Consider the following 20723-nt stretch of genomic DNA (forward strand, 5'->3'; position numbering starts at 1 on the left):
GCGACGAGACTGCGGCTATGTTATTAATCATAACAGGGAGTTCGTCAATTCGACGCACAATTTGACTTTAGGTCAGAAACAGCACTCACCGCATCGAACTTATCTTGGGCAAAAGTAAACGTAAGCAGCACATATTTCAAAAAATACGTGCAGCGATTGCCGCCGGGCATGCGGTGATCCTTTCTGGCACCTGTTATATGTCCAGAAAGTCGTGACGCCATTGAAAGCGTCCCCGAGCAAGCTTAGCGGCAAGCAAGGGTCATCTGACCCCGCTGATATCGTCCCTTTTGCTATCTTTCCTCTAAGCTCTCGCACTTTCCTACCTTCGACGTGCCGCAGCGGGTGGGTCTACGTCGAAATATTTTATTGGCTATTATGATGCCCCTACTAAAAAAATAAGAATAAAAATTAAGACAAAATCAAGACAACTTTTACTGCTTCTTTCAAATTCAAGGACCTCTTCAGCTTTCCTTTTAGAGTTAAAGCATAAAGAAACAACATGACCGTACTAATGAATGTATCGGCTTATCGAAACTGTAATCTTTTTGGTTCCGTTAATCTGGTTCATTCATTCAAACCTGTACCACTCTCGCGTGACCCGAACAGCACTTCATCAACGCCACACAAAATGCATTCGCAAACGAGGGTGGAGACGGCGCACGCAAAGTCCAAGCAAAGAATTTTCGGCATCGCGACCCTCGAAGCTGGCCTTTATTTACTTCCACGCCTTCTCGTCGCACGGCAGATACACGCACGAACCCAGCGCGAGATGAAGTTCCGGACAAAGTATAAGGAAGCAATACAAAAGCGAGCTTGATTCGTAGAACCCTGACATTTCGGGCGGACTTGTCCGTCCGCAGCGCCACATTCCGCAGCGTAACTACGCCGCAGCCGGCCGTCGTGAGGTACGCTCGCTGTCCGCGGTTTTGAGAAGAACATCCGGGACCACTGCAACAACCGAACGAAAACGGGACGAGAAAACATTCCCCGCGTTCCCGACGTCCAGCCGCAGAATGCGGCCAAAACATTTCGGGAACACGGGAGTCTGGGGAATTCCTGGTTTTGTTCTTTTTCTCCCGTACTTGCTCTGTCGTCTTCGCGTCTTGGGGTCCCGCCTCTGCTTCGTTCGCTGCCGAGTTCCGAAACGACTAGGTGTGATGCGCAGAGCGACTTTCCTGCTCTAAAAAAAAAAAGATTTTGGAGGTTGAGAGACGATGCCAGTGGATGGATAAAACCGAAAATTGTCCTTTCAAAAAATTAATAAATAAAAAAAAAGCGAATTAAAAGATATAGAAGACACTTAGATATTGGGCTAATGTTGGTTGTTTCAAGCAATCAATTAGAATGAAAGGTCATTTCAAGAAAAGCAATGCATAAAATGAAACCTTGTTGTCAAATTAAATATGTTCCGTAGTTTAGTAACTCGCAGTTAAAAAAGGTCAAGTGTTGTTAATACTAATATTCGTTTTTTCTTTCACTTTAGGAATCTTCGCTTTTTTCAAAACTTAATTTGCTATGTATTTTTTTTTAAACCGGAAACCTTATGGCAACTTAGGGTGCACCAACAACCGACAGCTAGTATTTTGCTTCAATCAATGCTGCAGAATGAAGACTTGGGGGTGATTCAGGCTGGAACACAAGGACGAAAGAGCAAAGCAAAACTCGGGTACGAGCAGATGTGAAAGCCCGAAAAAAAACTATTGCAGATATTTTTTCAGAGATGAACCATAACAACCAAACATGATTTCTCAAGAAAATAAAAAGAAGAAACCTAAACTCTTCTTATGAGTTGTGAATGCAAAAGCATGAATGTCGTTCTTCCGCTCTTTTAGACCGTCTGCGATGTACCGGCGCGGACTGCCACGTTTCGCTGCTGCCAAGGTTGCAACCACCGACGACATAATGCCTCAGGTGCCGCCATGTTTCTCGACGCCGAGAAAAGCAAAAACAACAGCAGCCCCCTCCCACCTCCTCCCCCCGCCCCCCCCCCCCCCCCCCGTGAAGCGGCAGCCAATGGCTATCTAGGAGCCGTTGCGCTCAGCCAATGGGAGAACGGGCATTTCTTTCGCGTTCTTTGGCGGTTGCAGACGCCCAGCCAGCTCCGCTCCATAAAACAATTCCCGCTTTCGCATTAAAATATAGAAGCAATGAAAAAAAAACAACATATTCCTACTTTCGTGGAGTAAATTCTGGCGTGTACCTCATTTCTAGGAAATAATACGCAACGACTTCCGTAAGTTCCTATTTCCGTCCAATATTAGGTTGATACTGATTTTCCTTGTGGCGGACGTGTTCGCCTCTACAAACATAAACAGGAAAAAAAAAACACGTTTTCAATCGCTTTGTTCAGATGAGCCAGCTGAGAACGGAGCCACATGCGTGAAAAGAAGAAGCCTACATCGGGAACGTTCGGCAGGTTGATCACCGGAATCGGCCTGTAGTTTGGACTGAAGTTGGACTTGCAACGAAGCAAAGTATACATGCAAAAGAAGCCAATTTCCCAACTTACTCTCTATAATGACGAGAAGTAAAGTGGCTCATCTCTCAAAGGTAATCGGTTTGGACGGAGCGATACCCGAACGAAGAATCGACAACATTTTTTTTTTCAGCGTGCGCTTTTGGAAAACAAGAATGAAAGAAAGAAATTCCTCGGCCAAAGTTTTGATTGGTTTTTCCTAAAGAGAGGCCCGAAAACAAATCGGCGTCTGCTGCCGAACAATGGCCCATCAGAGACGGATCACCCTTCTGTTGTATCTAGAACGAACTCCAGATCCCATAATTGGTCTCGGACCCGACTGATGTACCACGAATCTCTCTTCACCGCGTACACCTTACCAAAGAGCTCGTACAACATAAAAAAGCAAAAAAAAAAAAAAAAAGGATGGGCATTGCGTTGTTCCGGTTGTTCGGCTTCCGCAGACCCCAGACAGATTTGTGCACACTGGGAAAGGGAGATTCAGGTAGCGTTGATGTACACCCGTGATTCCTGCAGTTCATTCCCATTTGTCTCCCAGGGAACTGCGCTTATTCCTGCAGCGATCGGCCATTGGTCCTCATCTAGACATGCGCGTGATGTGAGTGGGGAAGAAGAAGAATAAAACTCGGCTGGAAAGCAGAGCTTCGCTACGTTATCTGTGGGACATCGCCATATGGTGCAGCCCCGTTCGCGATGCTGTACGGCAGCAGCAACGGGAGGGTAGCCCTTCCCATCCCCGTCGGGCGTACACAGACCATACTTCGATGACCCCTGAGCTGAAAGTGCGGTGGGGGCTACGCGCTCGGAGAACCAATGAGCCGCCTCACTTTCATCACCCGACCCCACTTTCTCCATGCAGGTGAGTGCGCGCGTGATCACGTGGCAACAGATTGACGTTTGGCTGGTCCAACGACCACTTCCATCGCGCTGTCAGCTTAGGAGTGAACGGTTGCCTCCGTGGGGAGAGACCCCGTGCCGATGGGGTATAGAAGAGGGACGATCGGGAGGGCAACCAGAGACAAAGACCGAAGACGTTGGGAAAAGCTCGCTTCTGGCGTGAACGAGAGGAAAGCGGGACGATAGCGGAAAAAAAAAGAAACAGGAAAAAACCTCGATGGTAATTGGGGAATCGCATGCCCTTTCCCATCTATCTATTTCTGCTGATTTCCGCGGTAAGTTCTGTGCGAGCGTGTCTGTGTACGTATGTGCCGAGCAGTGATGTAGTACATAAATCATGTCGTGAGAACCGCGGCAGACGGTCGCCCGCTTGGATTTTGTGATGCATTTCTGCGTTTCGATGCGCGCTGCTTCGTCGATCCCTGCCTGCTTCCCCCCCTCCCCTCCCCCCCCCCCCCCCTTTATTTTTTTTCGCGTTCGTGCTCAATCTCGTTCGATCTCGTGCAACCTTCCTCAGTATAAGGCCGCTGCGTGGGCGAGTTGGAAAGACGCTCATGCTTTTTCCTCGCGAGAGATTAGTCTTTTCAATTGGGCACTCACATTCCGCTCTCCTGCGGCGGTGAAATCCGCTGCTCGAAAATCGGTGTGTACGGGAGATATTGAAGGAGATATTGGTCTTTGCTTGCCGGTGGGTGAATCATGGAAGGGAGTTTTCGGTAGAAGTATGAATGGACATTGTTGAAACGTGGAGTTCTCTCTGTGGTCGCCGGAAAGGGACGCAGTTCATTCTTCAAATAACGCGTGGCCCTTGTAAATGAAAAATTTGTCAATATTTGACAAGAGATCAGACTCAAACGCCTCTTTTTGCGTAAATAACTTAGGTTCACATCTCAAAAACTCGTGGCAATTATTGTGCCGCTTGAGGAAAGATTCGCGGCATTTGGAAATGGCACGGCAGGCCGAACAAGAAGTGAACCGGTGGAGACGCTGCAGTCATTGAAAGTCGTGGAAGTGTACCTAAAGCTATATGAGTCGATTCCACTCATATAAAATGACGTCCGGTGTCTCCGCTGTATTTGTGAAAGTTGGCGAGTGCAGAGCGACTGCTGCGATAGGGACCTTAACTTGCATCGTGCAGAAACGATGACGCGACCGCACGCCGGTACACAAGGCCCGTTTATACAAGGCACTACGTACAATGTGTGCTGAGAGGTGGAGAGAAAATGGGGCACGCCGTCTGGTTACAAGGCCTTGGTGAATCTTGTGTACATGTGGCCGGCCGCGCGGAGCACGAAGATCAGTTCCCAAGTCTTGCTGTCAGAAATTGATTTGGTCACGCTTCTTGCTTGGTGGTTTATTTTTAGATATTCTAATCTGTGAATGACGCAGCCTGAAGGGCTGCGGAACAATCATAAGATTCTCAGCCGTCGGTGACTTCACCAACTCTAAGTTCAACACTGATCTGTCGATCGTGATCTTGCCGATGTTGGGTTGAAGAGGCAAAGTTTTAGTTTTGGTTTCAATTTTAGAATAAGAAAAAAAAAAAAAAATTCATAGCATACTTCTTCGAAACATCAGACAGTGGTGAGCTTGAAGTTGTCTTCAATCTATTTCTTTTTAACACACAGTGTTCTTCGCAACGTAATTTCAAACTTTGAGAGCTGCGGTTTCTAATGAAACTGTCGATGTTTGCAGAGCTTTGTGCCGACCCGTTGATTACAAAGCCTTTCAGCTAGTGCCGTTTGCTAGAGTGAGTTGCGAAACAAAACGTACATAAAGCTAAAGAATCTGATCTGTCTGTCGAGAAATTTCGCTTTGCTCTTGCCCTGTTTACAGTCGGAGTATAAAACCGCGCGATAAAGAGGGCAATTTCGACGCGTTTATTCCTGCGCGACTCTGCTCGTTGTTTTCAAGGATGATACGTTTATCTTTCCCCAGTTCGTATTTTTTTTCTCTTCTAGTTTATGTTTCCGCCCAGGACAGACGTCCAGATGGCATCTGCCCATTTAATATATACTATGTGCCGTATTTGGTTTCTGTTCTTGTGTTACTCCAGAGGTACAGCAACTGAGCGTCGCCTCTCATGGATTGGGTCAGGTCGCCTCTGCCGCCGGCGTGTTCTGTTTTATGGGAGACCCATTAAAACCAAATGGCTCGGCACTGAGTGCGTGGTCTGTAAGAGCTGGCTCCTGAAACATTCGGCTTTTGCTCCTTTTTTTCGCGCTTTTAGCAAATGAAAGTGTTTCCCTGCATACGTCAAGCAGTGCCAATCATTGGCCATCGATGTGCATGGTGGAATACGTGTTTCGCGAATGTACATGCATGTTGACCAGTATTTATAATTAAGAAACGACCAGAAATATTAAGCCCTGCGAATAGGACAGAGCAGTGTTCTATGTGGTGAACAGTCGCGGAAAAAAAAAAGAAGAAAAACTACAACTTCGTGACGACATGGTAACCTTCAATCTTTATTAGAGCTGCATTATGCGCTTCGTGAACACTAAAATTTGCACTCATATGAGCGACGAGGTGCAGTCGCGTGTCCTATAATTATGCTTTGTTCATGACCGTAAAAATAATCCTAACGAATGACGAAGCATTTCCGAAGCGAAAAGGTATTTGCACTCAGTAACAAGCATTCCGGACGCCATGTTTGGTTTTTCTTCTCATATACCAGCCTTTAACCGACAGTTATAGCAAGAGAGGCGTATTTACGTGATTGTGCATAAAACAATTAAGAAAACATTTTTTTTTTTTGGTGATGCGATTGTTCATTTTGGTTGAGCGTTGAAGGGTGTCTCCGCACACAACGTGTGGAGGCAAGTATAACTTGACATACTCGAGAACCGAAGGTGGGAAGGTAATCAAATAGTCCCATTTTGGGACCAGATATACTGATAATTCAAAAACGAATGAAGCCAGAAGATACGTTTTTGAAAAATAATTAGAATAGCGAAACTTCAGTTTCACCGTTGGCCCTGGTTCTGCGCATTGAAGCTAAGCGTACAATTATGCCTCACGACTGTATTTGATTTAAATCAGGCTAATTTCATTTATATCACCGTAACTGAAAAATTGTGATTATTTACCACTAGATGCATTTTGCAACGTCGAAAAACGATGGATTCGATTCATTTAGTTCCTGATAAATGTGCGGAAGGACTAATTACTTTATATAAGAACAAGAGTTTAATTAGCGACATTTTATTGTTGTAATTTTCGGCAAACTAGAGCAATAACAGCTTACGTATTTTTTTTAATTATGAAAACAAAAAACAAGTCTTTGGTGATTTTTTTATCGAGTTTTGAATTGATTTAATAGAATATCTGTTTCTATTTTTGGCATATTTCCTTTGCGCTTGGATCTCGTTGAAATCGGACGTTACGTAGCTGACAAACGAAGACGAAGGTAGAAATTGAGGTCAGCGCGCCAATTCACTCAGAAAAGCTTTTTTTTTTTTTTTTTTTTTTTTTTTTTTTGGGGGGGGGAGGTAATTTTTGTATAAATTCTGCTTTCCTAATATTTTTTTAGGAAATTTAATTTAATTACAAAAAAAAGGCACATAGAAAGCGTCAAATGAAAGACAAACTGTATACACGAAATATTTTCGGTTTAAGTAGCGATTTAAATTTGGACTTGAATCACAATTTAAATCGTCTTGACTTGTATTATCCCCCCTCCTGTTAAGAACCCGGTAGATGCTCCGCCTTGAGCACGAGCTTTCTGCCTTCGATAATACTTCGTCGCACGCGCAGCCGAAGCACGGTGGAAGACACGAATCACGTGCTGGAGGCGGAGCATGGATCGAGGTTTTAACCTTTTGCCGAATATATAGGTGCGGACAGTTACCCTAGTTATCAAAAGGGCATAGCTATGTTTCTTTTTTAGGTAAAGAATAATTGTTATATATATATGTCGGCTTTACGCATTAAAAAAGAGAATCTAACTGAGAATAAAAAGGAACTACAGTGGCTTCGAAATAATTAAGACCTGCAGCTTTCGCAACGACGACGCCGGCGAATCGGTGTTCGGAGCGATAGGGACGCTAAACCGGTAATCGGGGGACCGTAAGTAACGAGGTTTCGATAGCGAAGGTGCTCGACACACAGCGCCTCAGAGCAGTTCATGAAAGTCAACACCATTGAGAGCGGGACAGTGTATACTCGGCTCGATGCAAGCGGGCTTCTCGCTCGCATTCACCACCACTCCCCATTAAGCTCCCTCCTTGCTCTAACAGAGTTTCGAATCACAAGACTTCTTCCTTTCAGATGAATCTCCACCAAAAAAAAAGAGTTTCTCGAAGAATTTCCATCCAAGCCTTCCTAACGAACTCCGTCACGCCCAAAGGGGCAACCTGAAAAGAAGCTTCTTCGCCTGGCTCTGATTCTTTTTTGCTCGTTTTTCTACGCAGCCAGACATTATAGTTTGCGCTGTTTCTTTCCGACACACTGTTATGGCAATAGAGGCTTCCCCGTAGCGGCTTCTCCGGAGGTTCTCCGTACAAAGAAAAGCAATAAAAAAAAGGGGGGGGGGGGGGGAGGAAGTTAAAGAAATGTCGAGAAAACGAAAAGCGGTAATAGAAGAGAAAATAAAAAAAAATAAAAGATGTCTTCCAAATTCCTCCCGTGGGCACCACTCGGGCACATAAATCCAAAAGTAAACGTTGTTTTCTCCACGTGAATGCTAAGACCCCCAATGAACTGCCTTGCGCGCTACAGTCTGTACAGTAGTGCAGGGAGTCGCGGGCCCCGCGTTGCCGAGTGTATGTATACGGGGAGTCAATCGGGCCTTCCGCATCTGCTTCCGAGGCCAAAGAGGTTTACACCTCGCGAGCGAAGGGATTTATGAGGGCGGGCACGGGGCTGGGCCTCGAAAACAGGCCGACGAGCAGCAGCTCCTCAGAGTCGCCTTCTCGCGCCTCGCCTTTCTTCGTAGACCGGCTTCTTCCTTAAGGTGCATTGGATTGAAAAACGATCCCCTTGGGAGATTCCGCTCTCACTTTCATTGCACCACCCTACCTTCCTTTCTATTTGCCTTTCTTGTTACGCTTTTGTTTCAAGGTCCGCTCCTACGGTAATTCACCGTAGAGGTCCTCCCCAACTTTTTATTATTATTACTTTTCTTTTTTTTTAGGCCGCCGCTCCGTCGTGGAATTTCCTTCTGGCGTTGCGCAAGAGATATATGGCTCGAGCGCTGTCTTGGAGAGGGGCTTTTTTTCCCTGAGATAGAGAGAAACAATATAAATGAGCCTCGCTCAGTTTCCAAACTTGGTGTTTTTTATTGTATGTGTCTTAAAGTTTCGTTATACTGGGTGGTGTTGCGCGTAGGGGTCGCTAATGGACGTGCTTCATCCCGACCTTATTTCGGAAGACGAAAACGCGCTCCGTCGAACTCTGGCTACCGACAATGTCTATTAAATTCTTATTTATTTAGTTATGTTTTGTTTTGTCTTTTTTTTTTTCTGAAAATGTTTTTTTTTTCTGAAAACATTCCTTAGTCATGGTCTCATAAGTGGTCTTATAAAACGGTCGCTGCTTTTCCGAACTACTGGCTTGGGAAGAGCTTTATATGTTCACGCATTTGATAAAAAAAAAAAAACACAAGAAATATTTGCAGTATAAACATGTACCTGAACATCAAGTTAAAGTGTACGCAAAGCTTCTGATACGGTTTTACCCGGCTCGCACGCATTGAGGTCCGTGCCTAAATGAAAACCCGCCATTTTTGAATGAACCAAACCTACTTCAACCCGAATTCATTAAGTGACAACAAATATCTACGCAATTAGTTGTTCATAAGCGCACAGAATAAAGAGATGATGATGATGATGATGATGATGATGACTGTATTGCTGGTGGAGATATATACAGAGTCTTAATGCATCGTTGTTGAAGCAGGCGAGTTTTAGACCAGCCAGAAACAGGCCGCATTCGAAACCAACTTTTCTTCTTAAAATCAATATTTCTGCGATATACATGTATATGTATTGAGTTAAGGATTCGTAATAATTATTATTATTAAGGCGAGCATTAGCTCTCCCATGGAGCGATGCCGGCGTTGTCTGTGACCGGCAAAAACGGCCCCTAAATTCCGTCTGTAGCAGCGGAAAACAGCAGCTTAATTCCCATTGGCAGAGCAAAACGGCAGCTAAATTTCCATTGGGACTTTGGGCGCGAAGCCGCGCCCAAAGTCCCAATGGCCAAAAGCACAGCAACGCAGATGCTTCTTCACGGAAGTGAGAGGGGTGCTCAGGGTTAAGGAAAACACAAAGAAAAGCACAGCAAGGCAGATGCATCGTCACGGAAGCCGTGGAGGCGACGGGGGTGCCGTGCCCGTGCAGTGGGGAGCGTGATGTCACCGCCGGAACGGTGCGCCGCACCGAGCTTCGCACTCCAGCCGCTGCTCCACTTAGCGGCGCAGCAGTCACCAGCGAGCCCGGGTGGTCTGTGCGGCGCACCGCCGCTCTCCCTGCCAACTCTGCGGCCGCTTCTGGCGGCGTTAAATTGGACATTAATGCTTTCGTATTCACAATTCATGAGAAGTGCTAGTTGTCCTCGGAATTTTTTATTATTACGATAATTATTATTTTGAATATTATTATTATTATTGTCTTTTTTTCTATTACTTTCTGAAACTTTCCTGTGAATCACGATAACCTTTAGGTTCAGTCCCACAAGCCCTTGTTGGCTTAGACGAACCTGCCTTCTGCTGTTTTGAACTAACACAGCGTAAATAAATTTACTATTTACTATTTACTATTTACTATTATGCAGCCTAGGGCTTACGACACTTCACCTTTGGACTCGATGTTGTGTATTTGTGCTTAGTATAGTCGCCTTTTCCTTTTATAGTTAATGCATAATTTTGCACTGTCAACAAGGCTTTCATTCTTGTTCTTTTTTTACAGTGACTATTTTCAAGTTTGACGATGCATTTGCATGCGGTTTTGTGTATGTGTGTATGTGTTAGTGTTTGTATGTCAAACTGTATCGCAAGATACCCCTGACATCCTAATGACATCTGCATATAATTGAGCTCCAGTTCGCATTCGAGTTCCAAGTCGCTACGTACACCTGTTATTTTAGGGTAGTATCGCACAAGTCTCATGCTGGCTTTGATGCGCCCGTTACGCAACCTTGCTTTGTGCTATACGGAGACGCAATAAATATATTTATTATTATTATAATTATTATTATTTGCAATTAAAAGATTGCCATATCGAAATTTAAAGGTGGCGCTCTACATTTCCCCTGTATTTCGGTCTCTACTTTCAATTGAAGGGGGGAAGTGAAGTGGTGGAAGGTTGGCGAAACATATCCCGTTATGTTGTTGTTGTTGCTTTTTTTTTAACTTTCAACAAAATAAGCTATTAAAAACACGAACTGTACCTCGCTACTAATTTCATTCAAACACACATCGTGCACGTACCTCGGGAGTGCAGCTGTGCACCTCGGAATGGCATCTGTGAGAGAGCACGAACAAGTTGCGAGCTTGTTAATTTCGAAAGATTTGCAGAAGGGGTCTCTCAACAAAGGTTCTCAGGACGTTCCGTACTATAGACGCTTTGCAGCAGCTGTGCATGGAAGACGCCATAACCGACCTTCAGTTTTTGTTTCCTCTTATTCCGTTTACTTCACTTCATCATTACTATAGCAGGCCAGGTTATTGCCACATTTGATTCTATTGTGTCCTTCTCCACAGCATTGGCCCTTCTGGAGGCTCGTCAACGCCATGTTAGTGGCTCGGCATTTGGAAAAGATGAGAGAAGGTCAGCAATGGCGGCTGTAATTTGGCGCGTGTGTAAAGCGTCTATAGTTGTTTCGCGTTTCTGTCCGGCAAAACTAAATAGAAAAAGGGTCCGCACACCGCAGCGGCGATATGCTTCGTCGACGACACTTAACGTTCCGCGAAAAGTTCGTTTTCAACGATCTTGAGAGCGGAAACATCTTTATTCAACGACTCGTGCTATTTCTGACCGCGTTTGCGTGTGTGCGTGTGGATGCGCGGACGTTAATGTCGAAGGACGACTTGCAAACGAAGCCTCTTCAGTGGACGCCGAAGGAAGTGTCACATTTCGCTGCTCTGGGATGGGAGAGGGAAGCGTGTCGGAGTCCGCATTTCCGATGAACAAACATCCTCCCGAGAAGACTTCGCGGTATTCGGAGGAAGCTAGGGGGTCGAAGGAGGGGAAGCGGCACGGGGTGTCCCTCCCTTCCTGGCAATGTAGGTCGAACGATGTTTGCACTTAAATCAGAAAACTGTCGAAGTGGGTCTGCCCTCGTCACGCCCTAGTCAAAACCGCCCATCCGCCGAGTGCTGCCGCCATTTGGAACGCTTCGAATAATTCAAAGAAATGTGTAAACTGCTATGGCACCGATACCACCAACGCGGACGGATTTATTTTGGTTTGACTGTGCAATACGTCCGCCACCTTATTTTCCGACATAGTTAATCCGCCAATATGTTAAACGATGTACTGTACGTAAGAGGCGACGAAGTAAATAGGCCATGAAACGGCGTTTTAACAGGATTTGCAGGTTGTAATTCCACGTCGGGCTCTTTGCAACTCCACAGGAGGCGGCGCCACCCGGCGGAAAAGGCGTGAAAAAGATAAAAAGAGGAGAAGTCTATCGATGTGTAGAGCGAGAACTGGCGCGGCCTCGCGGTAGGAACGTGAAACAGAAAAAAAGAAGAATTAATTAAATGCGGCTGTTCAATTTAAGAATAATAGATACGCGTTACACTCTAAAAAAGGTCTGTGCGTCTACTTTCACGCACAAAACTCGGAGAGTCAATCACCGCAACGTACGGAGGCAGCTCAGCGAATGACAATGCCGAAACATATGTTTAGACCAAAAAACGCAGTCTGAGTTGTGACATCAAGCAATGCAAAACGTCACGCTTGCAGTGCTTAATGTCACAATTCAGTCTGTCTTTTTTGGTCTAAACAGATGTCTCGGCAGCGTCATTCGCCGAGCTGCCTCCGTAAGTTGCGCTGATTGGTTCTCCGATTGTTGTGCGTGAAAGTAGACGCACAGACTTTTTTTAGAGTGTAGCTATTGTTTGTTAATACGTTAGCCTTACCTCCCTAGTAGATGCGTTGACCTTGGACAGGTTTGGAGCACACGTGTATGAAAATCGCAACGTCGCCACGGGATGGCGCCACAGCCCCACTGATAGGACGCACGCATTTGGCAACGCGAGCGTTCGAAAGCGTCGCGGTGGTTGGTCTGCCACGATTGGCCGAATGCTGACTTTGACGTCAACAAAGTATTTCTCATCGACGGAAATAAAAGCAATGTAACAACTTCAATTTTGACGGTGTTGGCAGTGTTGCTTTCTGAGCGCAATGATTGCAAGCTTTCAGCACGCTCGATACAAAAACCATCGAACTTCTTGTTCGCAAGGTACGGACGTCAGGAGAGGGAACCGTAGGAGGGGCGCCACCAAAACATCTCGCCGCCAAGAAGGAACGACGCCATGAGTTAACACCTAGCAACCGAAGATCGCCGGCGACATCCCCGTTCGCCAATTTCGGCGTCGCGCGCTGGCGGGACGGCGGTTCTATCACTATGGCACGTGTTAACCCCCCCCCCCCCCCCTCCCACCTCCTCGTTCACGCCACTTCGTGGCGAGAGTGTGCAGATAGCTTATTACAAAACATTAACCACCTTGGGCCACCGGTGCACGCGGCCTCGCAGCGCTCTGCCGGCGGCCCAAGAACGCCCTAGCCCCGCTGTCCCGGACCCCCACTGCACCTCGGTGGTTACGCCACGCCGCCAGCCTCTCTCTATGAGGAGTGCAAGTTTTCTGCTTCTTGCCCAAGAGTTGCGTTGACGTATGAGCGACTCCGAGCTCAGATTGGCTTTGATTGAAAAGATTGTGGGTAGACCTGAATGCGAGATGCCTCGAGGTCCACCCACTATTTTTTTCAATCAACCAATAAGAACTCGGCGTTGTGGCATCATCGCAACCCCTGTGCAAGGAGCAGACAAATTTACGCGCCATATAACCGGTGAATCTTGTGCGGCCGCCGTCCCTCATGCACGCGATAGGTGACCTGATCTGCTCGCACCAGGGAGAAGAGGGCCCGGTTCCGGGTATGTTCACTCCGCGGAAAAGGGTCTGAGATGTTGCATTCACCACGCTTTGCTATATATACGACCGCTGCGTGAAATGCTGGCGCATTTCTTCGAGAATCAGCGTGGCGGCAGCACCGATTTCAATCCATTGTTTTTAAATATATAATTGAAACCGACGGGAAAGCCAACTACAAACCTCACGATCTGCGAATATTTTCATTACGTTTATGAACGTCTTATAGTCATAGGGAGCCTATCTTCCCATGACTATAAGAGAACTAATAGGGATCTATTAATGAATGATGCTAAAGTTGAGGCTTGGGCGAGTTGGTACATACTTCGGAAATTAAAAACAGCGCGGAAAGACGAGGACCAGACAAAGAAGTGACACGGACGTAGCGCTGACAGGCTGTCAGCGCTACGTCCGTGTCACTTCTTTGTCTGGTCCTCGTCTTTCCGCGCTGTTTTTAATTTCCGAAGGATCTATTAGTTAAGCAACACGGAGACTCCCTGCAAGTTGGAGACTGCTTGGCTCGCAGGTTTTCCATTTTAACTGTGAATTGAGGACTACATATTTGAAACCTAGGCCCCTTGACGTGCAGCTAGAGGTTCTTTAAATAGTAGAGCTTATTTAAATATTAAATATTACTTCTGTTTCAAAGAAAGTGTTTTAAAAAGAAATCAAATAGTTCAGATCTAAAAGTCCTTAAAAAAAATAGGTATGTAGTTACAAATAACCCCCTCTTGCCGTCTTGAAAGACTAAATGATTATAGAACGAAGGAAACGTTCATTTGTAGAATCGAAGAAACAAATGTATACTAACTTGCTTTATTTTAATTCTGCTATATGTAAACTACACATAAAGCAAAGAGCGAAATGAGAAAAAAAGCTAGCCCACTAGAAGCCACCTTCTGCAGGAGCTGAGCCAATGAAACATAAAGAAAGTTGCGTTATCCAAAGGCCAGGTGCGAAAGACCTGATGCATTATACTCCTATATTCTTGCGCGCATGATTCGCCTTCTTTGTTCGCATAAAGAAGCAACCAACTAGATAAGAAAATAAATAAGAAATATATTAGCAAGTATCAGACGCGATAGGTCGCAAGATGCAGCCATCTAAATATTCAAGAAACTCCCCCCCCCCCCCCCCCCCCCCTTTTCACAGATTGTTTCGCGTTTTTTGCTGTGGAGACTATAACCATCTTCGTAAAACTCACTTCTATTCCTCACCTTATACCAAGCCTTACCTATTCTATGCTTTCCATATTAGAAAATGAAAGTAAAGCGGAGGTCCGAGGGTCCTATCACACACTGCAGCGACATCGAAGCTGCAAAAAACTATTTCGTAGTGGAGCCTCTTATTTACGAGGCGTATTTAGCGCTGACAGTTTATGACCCTCTTTAGAATCGACAAGATATTGGTATTTGACGCCGCATTGTCCTCAGCCCTGGGAAGGAGGCGTTCCTCTATTTGCTTTTCATTCCTCCTCTGCATTCCCACACGCTGTTCTCCTTTCGTGAATAGACCGACGGGGAAGGCCTGAAGGTCGAGGAAACATACTTCTGCCTCTGGATACGATTCGTGGGTCACGGATGATGTTTTATGCCCGGTGTTCTTATATTATTTTCAGAGGCCGAGATCATCTCTCAACAAAAGTTTAAAGGATTCCCATATATATATATATATATATTTTTTTTTTTTTCTTTTGTGTCTGAAAGCTGTGGTTCGTGACCTAGGTTATCAGTCTAATTGAGTCATGTCCAGCAACTAAATGCCTGGTACACTCGAATGGACGTTCCTTTCAGTAGGGTGGTTTAAGGCGGTGGGCGCGACCTTTAATCTTAAAATAAAACGATTTGCGGTGGGGAGAAAATTCAGAGAACTCGCACTTGTCATGTAACTAGCCCTACGAAAGAAGAAAATAATATATATATATATATATATATATATATATATATATATATATATATATATATATATATATATATATATATATATTGCGTCGTTGAAGACACTATATTACTTAGGGTGCCCGGAACACGTCTTTGCCTGGTGTGTTTAACGTGCTACACTGCCCACGTGTTAACAATGATCCCGAAGTAGCAACAACTGATGTCACAGGATTCGCCGTGTCATGCTGTCGGATGTTGCGATTCTGGCATTTGGTGATGGAAGTTCCGGCAAAAGAGGCTACAGAGGGCAAGTGTCGCTGTCGTCGCAGCGTTCCAACTCCAGGCCGCTGAAGATTCCGTGAACTGTCGAGATGGGGAGTGAGATTAAACAGCACACCTTGCAGCTTATTCAAGGGTGGCACTCTTCAACCGGAGAGCGGAAAAAATCGGATTGCGCATGCAATCTATTGACTATACAACATAAATATGCACATAAGCAAAGTAACGTATGTATCTACAAGCAAAATAAAACTGGAAAGTGCAAGGCCCATGAGTATAGTCTATTAAAGACTACCGCGCGCACGGGCGTAAAATGCGAACGGACCACATTTTTGTTTTCCTCTTGAGTAGATGGTGTGTTCGAAGCGAGACCGATAGGCCGTCAACGACTCACCATCATCGTCCAGGTTGATAAACTATCAATCGTATTTGGTTCCTTTTATTCGCTTTCGCCAGACTATCGACTCACCGACACGATGCCGACTCGTGCTGGCGGCAGGAACACTCGCATGTTCTGCCGGCAACCATTTGTTTGCCCGCTCTAGTGTATCCCTCTAAATTGATCTCGAAGGTCCGACAATTTTAGGACGGAGACAGCACTATGCGTCGTACGTTCTGTGGTCAGCGAACCCGCAACCGGGAATACCCTAATGGCGGAAACATCGATCTTACAAACTAAAAAAAGGAAAAAAAGAACGGTGATGGGGCCCATACGTGGATAGGAACATAGCATCATCATTCAACGGAAACGGAACAATGTAGGCCTCCAAATAAAACGAAAACAAACAAAGACCGAGGGCAAACGAGTGTAACTAGAGAAACAAAAATATCAGAGAGCCCGCTGCGATGACAGCGAGCTAGCAGAGATGCCCTACGTGTACAATTGTTTCGTCTGCAGCAGTAGTGGTCGTCAGGTTTTTATTTCGGACAGTATTGGCCACGGCACTTAGGGCAAACTGTTTCGTATCTCGTGTTGTTTGTTTTGATGGGAAAGCAGATGTTTGTAGCCGTGGGACCGTGTCCTACATACAAACACGCAAAAGGAAACAAACGACGAGTCTTGGAAAGCGATGGCAGGGTGCGCCGTGTTCTGTGGGGTCATCGCATTGTTTCGGAGGACGTAGGATGACACAAGATGTTTCGCTTCTTGTGGGATATTGATATTGAGATATTGACTGTGGGATATTGACTGCCGCCCCTTGCTGAACGTGAGATCAGCTAGGCCAGTGAAGTGTACAAAGTGTACAGTGTACAACGCAGTACTTGTTATGAGTCCAGCCAAAAAAGTAATAATAATAAACTGCATATTGAGTTTTAAACGTGGCGCAGCACTGGTATAGGACACTTAGGAACACGACCAGAGTCTGGGAAAACAAGTGCAGATAACCTAAGTACCCCAAAAAAAAAATGACACTAAAGAGCGTAAAGCCGGAGTCACACTGCATATACATTATAAAAAAAAAACAGTCTGCAGACAGACTCGAACGCAAGTCACCATGAGGTCCGTGCTTCGAATGCCACATGGTAACGAGTTCAAGGAGAAACTTGGACTTGGCACTCGGCATTTCGACCACGGATATCGCGGTGACTGATGTCAGGCAGACTGCCTTTCGTATGATGTATAAGTAGTGCAATACCGGCTTAGTGCTCGGGGGGGAAAATAGTGCGAAGTTCTTTGAATGGAAAGCGCCGAATAAACAAGGACCAAGAAGGGGACAGAGACGAAGCGCACTCACCACTGAAGGTTTATTGAAAACAACATTGACTATTAATACCGTCTATCAGGGTGTTGGCTCAAAAAGAAAAACTCTTTATCAGTTAAGTGCAGTGACGGCGCACTAATACACAGACTCACCCCTTGCTCTCTTATGCGGAATGCCTCGTGTATTTCTCGCGCTGTTTTGTTTTCGTATCTGCCCAGAACTGTTGTTTTTTCCAATTCCGGGCTACATGGGCACCTATCACAATGCACCGCAAGATTGCCCGACGGGGACTGTTTGACTGACCAGGCATGTTCTCTGGCCCTTTCATTTATGCAACGCCCCGTTTGGCCGACATACGATTTCCCGCAACTCAATGGTATGTTATACACCACTGACGTTGCACACTCCACGTATTGATTAGCGTGTTTCTTTTTACAAACCTTACCCTCTCCCTTTTTGTTGTTTATTTTTGAACACAAGTGAGACAGCTTATGCGGCGCTGAAAACACCACTGGCACTTCAAAATGAGCCGCCACTTTTTTTAGATTGTGCGAAAGGTTATGAATATAAGGAATCACCGCCGGTCTTGTTAGTTGTCTGGAAGGAATATGATCGTCATGTTTTCTTTTCATCTTGGAAACAAGGTTATCCGCTACTTCCACCAAGAAGCGATCGGGGTACCCTCCTCGTTTTAGACGATTTACCTGCGTGAGGTTCTAGCAGTACGAAGTTCTAGCAGCACGAATAAACAGTGGTGGAACGGACAGATGGTGAATTGGAGGGGCTCTTGTAGCAGAAAACAACGGGCGTTGGAGCAGAAATTCCCACTTTTGGTGCAGATAGTCTTGAGCTTTCATGCCAAAACAATTTATACAATCTTTTTTGAAAGTTAGCCTGTGGAAAGTCTTCAGTTTTTGGAGTGTTATGAGTCTATTTAAGGTATCATACATACCGGGAACCTGGCCACTACAGATTATTTATTTAATGAACTACCATACGCTGGTAATTTTCTAGATGCCTCAATTAACCTATTAGGGGAGCCGATGTTGTCTTCGGTTTGTGGTTGATGTAAAAAAATATGTTTTGGGCTACTTTGTACAGTTTTTATCACGGTGAGCTAATTGTCGCGAGTTCGACATCAAACTGACACTTTTGTGCTAAATGTGTCTAACGCTACTTTCGCTCATATTCAACCGGCTACTGTTCTTAGAGCAGCTAAGCGGAGCATATGGCTACTCTATCTGGTCAAGAGTAGCACTACCTACTCGTGCAATCGATGTGAGCACCGTTCGCACGGAAACCGATAACTCTTGGTTAGGAATGTGCAGATTATAGATTTTGGATTCAAAGTAAATTCAAAGTGAATAGTGGTATAGGCCGAACATTTTTTAATAAAATATTGAATATAGTTGCTGCGCCTTTCTCCATACCTTTCACTACTGTTACACATTGCTTAAACAAAAATTCAGCTGAACTCTCAAAAGTTGTTGCCAAGCTTCTACTTGCCCACTTATGAGCTCCGTTAAATTTTAATTTAGCTATATTTATAGACTGTGGCCTCAGACAGTGTAATGCCTACATTGGGACGACAAGTAAATGACAGATGTGACATAAAATAACCTATAAGGAAGCCCCGCCATACCTAATTGAGGGGATTTAAAAATCTTGATGTTCTTAAATTCTGAGTTAAAACAAAGGAAGTACACCTAGTGAACACTGCTTGTTAAAACATCGGTGTCTAACATACAGCCTTGCATTAAAGCCACATTTAAAGTCTTGAAGATTTTACTGCAATATAAATATCAACGATCACAACGTTTTCTTTCTTATTACACCAGACGCGTGCGCGCGTTTTAACACTTTGAAAGTGTGTGTTTTTGCCTAAGTGCGCGGCTGCGCTGCGGCGAAGCGAGTCGCGAGATCGCGGGGTCGGCTCCGTGGGTAGTGCTTCTCCGCATTGCACACGGCTTGTGGAAAAGCGCACTCAAGGGGGCTCATCCGCCGCGGTCAACACGTCGAAAAGTACGAACATTGCAGTTACTTTTAAAGCAAATATCAGATACCGTGTAGTTTGAAACTAGTGTTTGATAATTAGAATATTCGCGCAGCCCTACTCTTCACACAGAGCAGTTAGGCATCCGTAAAAACGGCAATCAATTGTACTTTCTTAATTTTCAGTGGCATCGCAAAGGATGCCAAGTGGAATACACTTTCACTTTCATTTTTGAGAACAGTTCTCTCTTGGTGCAATATGGCGCAAATTGTGCACAAATATAACCTTTGAAACAGCATGTAGAAGGGTTTTCGTTCTGGCGCAGTTTGGCGCAAATGACGCAGCAGTTCCACCACTAAACCTGTATATTCCGTTCTTTTTTTTTTTAGGTAAGGCTGTTGAGCAAATATATCCAAATTAAAGTAGTATAATTCAGTAACCGAGTGCTTCTATTTATTACGTCAACATACAAAATAAATCCTCATGTTGAAATTGCTTCTAGACGTCAAGAGATTGCCTTTCCTATAAAACGTAGCTTTCGCAAAGTGAAGCGCGTGAGCTCATAAATACAGCAATAGCTTATGAACCTGTGTTATCACCGGTTTTATTTGTCCACAAAGCACTCAAATATACCCGTAAAGCCGAGGACCGCTGGGGCGTGAGAGTGCGGTTAACCACGCCGTCACTATCCTGCGAATTGAGAACCCTCATAACCGCCGAATATTTCATAGCCGTGTATCAGAACACATTGGTGCAATTGCTGCGCTACGAGGTTCTTATACCTAAGTTTAAAAAAGACGCTCAATAAAGCCTCCTAGCGATCCAGCGCCAAGGCAATTCGATGCAGGTTCAGCCCTCTAGTGCTTGGAGCGCCCGCGCGTCTGGGTGTGTGTTGTACGGGCGCGCCCACATATGTCGCTGTAGTCACAGGCTTACACACCTCGAAAGATAGTCCCCGTGAAGGCGGAACCAAATAAAACGTTTAATCTTCCGCTATGCGCAAAAAAAATAACTAAGAATCGACACGCGTACGAAACGATAGCACAAAAACGCCATTAGACAAAATTTCTAATGCCGAGGGCTGGGTCGAACCGACTTACCGGACCATATCTCTAAACAGACAGTGAATTGGAAGCTATCCCTGCTTGTTGCGCGAGTAAATCGTTTATCTTTGGCCACGTGATCACGTGACCATACCCGCACGAAGAAAGCAGTACTACCAGGTGATGAAAGGAAGGCAGTTTATTGGTCCGGGAAGCGCGTGGCTCCCACCGCACTGTCAGCTTCTGGGTAAACCTAGCATAGCGGTGCATTTAAAATCCTCCGCGGGGTGTCGCGTCGTTTGAACAGACCGCCGCGCTACGGGTGTCCTTAATTCCACCGCGGGAAAGTATCCATC

The 20723-nt window shown here is 45.3% G+C and overlaps 1 protein-coding gene across 4 annotated transcripts in view; it reads right to left on the minus strand.

The window, feature by feature from the left end:
* Nucleotides 1-20723, minus strand: part of LOC8039276 (discoidin domain-containing receptor 2) — a 171678-nt gene that overhangs the window by 49338 nt on the left and 101617 nt on the right. The gene's annotated exons all lie outside the window — the stretch shown is intronic.

The sequence above is a fragment of the Ixodes scapularis genome, unplaced genomic scaffold (assembly GCF_016920785.2).
Source record: "Ixodes scapularis isolate PalLabHiFi unplaced genomic scaffold, ASM1692078v2 PGA_scaffold3__209_contigs__length_174095766, whole genome shotgun sequence".
NCBI classification, from domain to species: Eukaryota; Metazoa; Arthropoda; class Arachnida; order Ixodida; family Ixodidae; genus Ixodes; species Ixodes scapularis.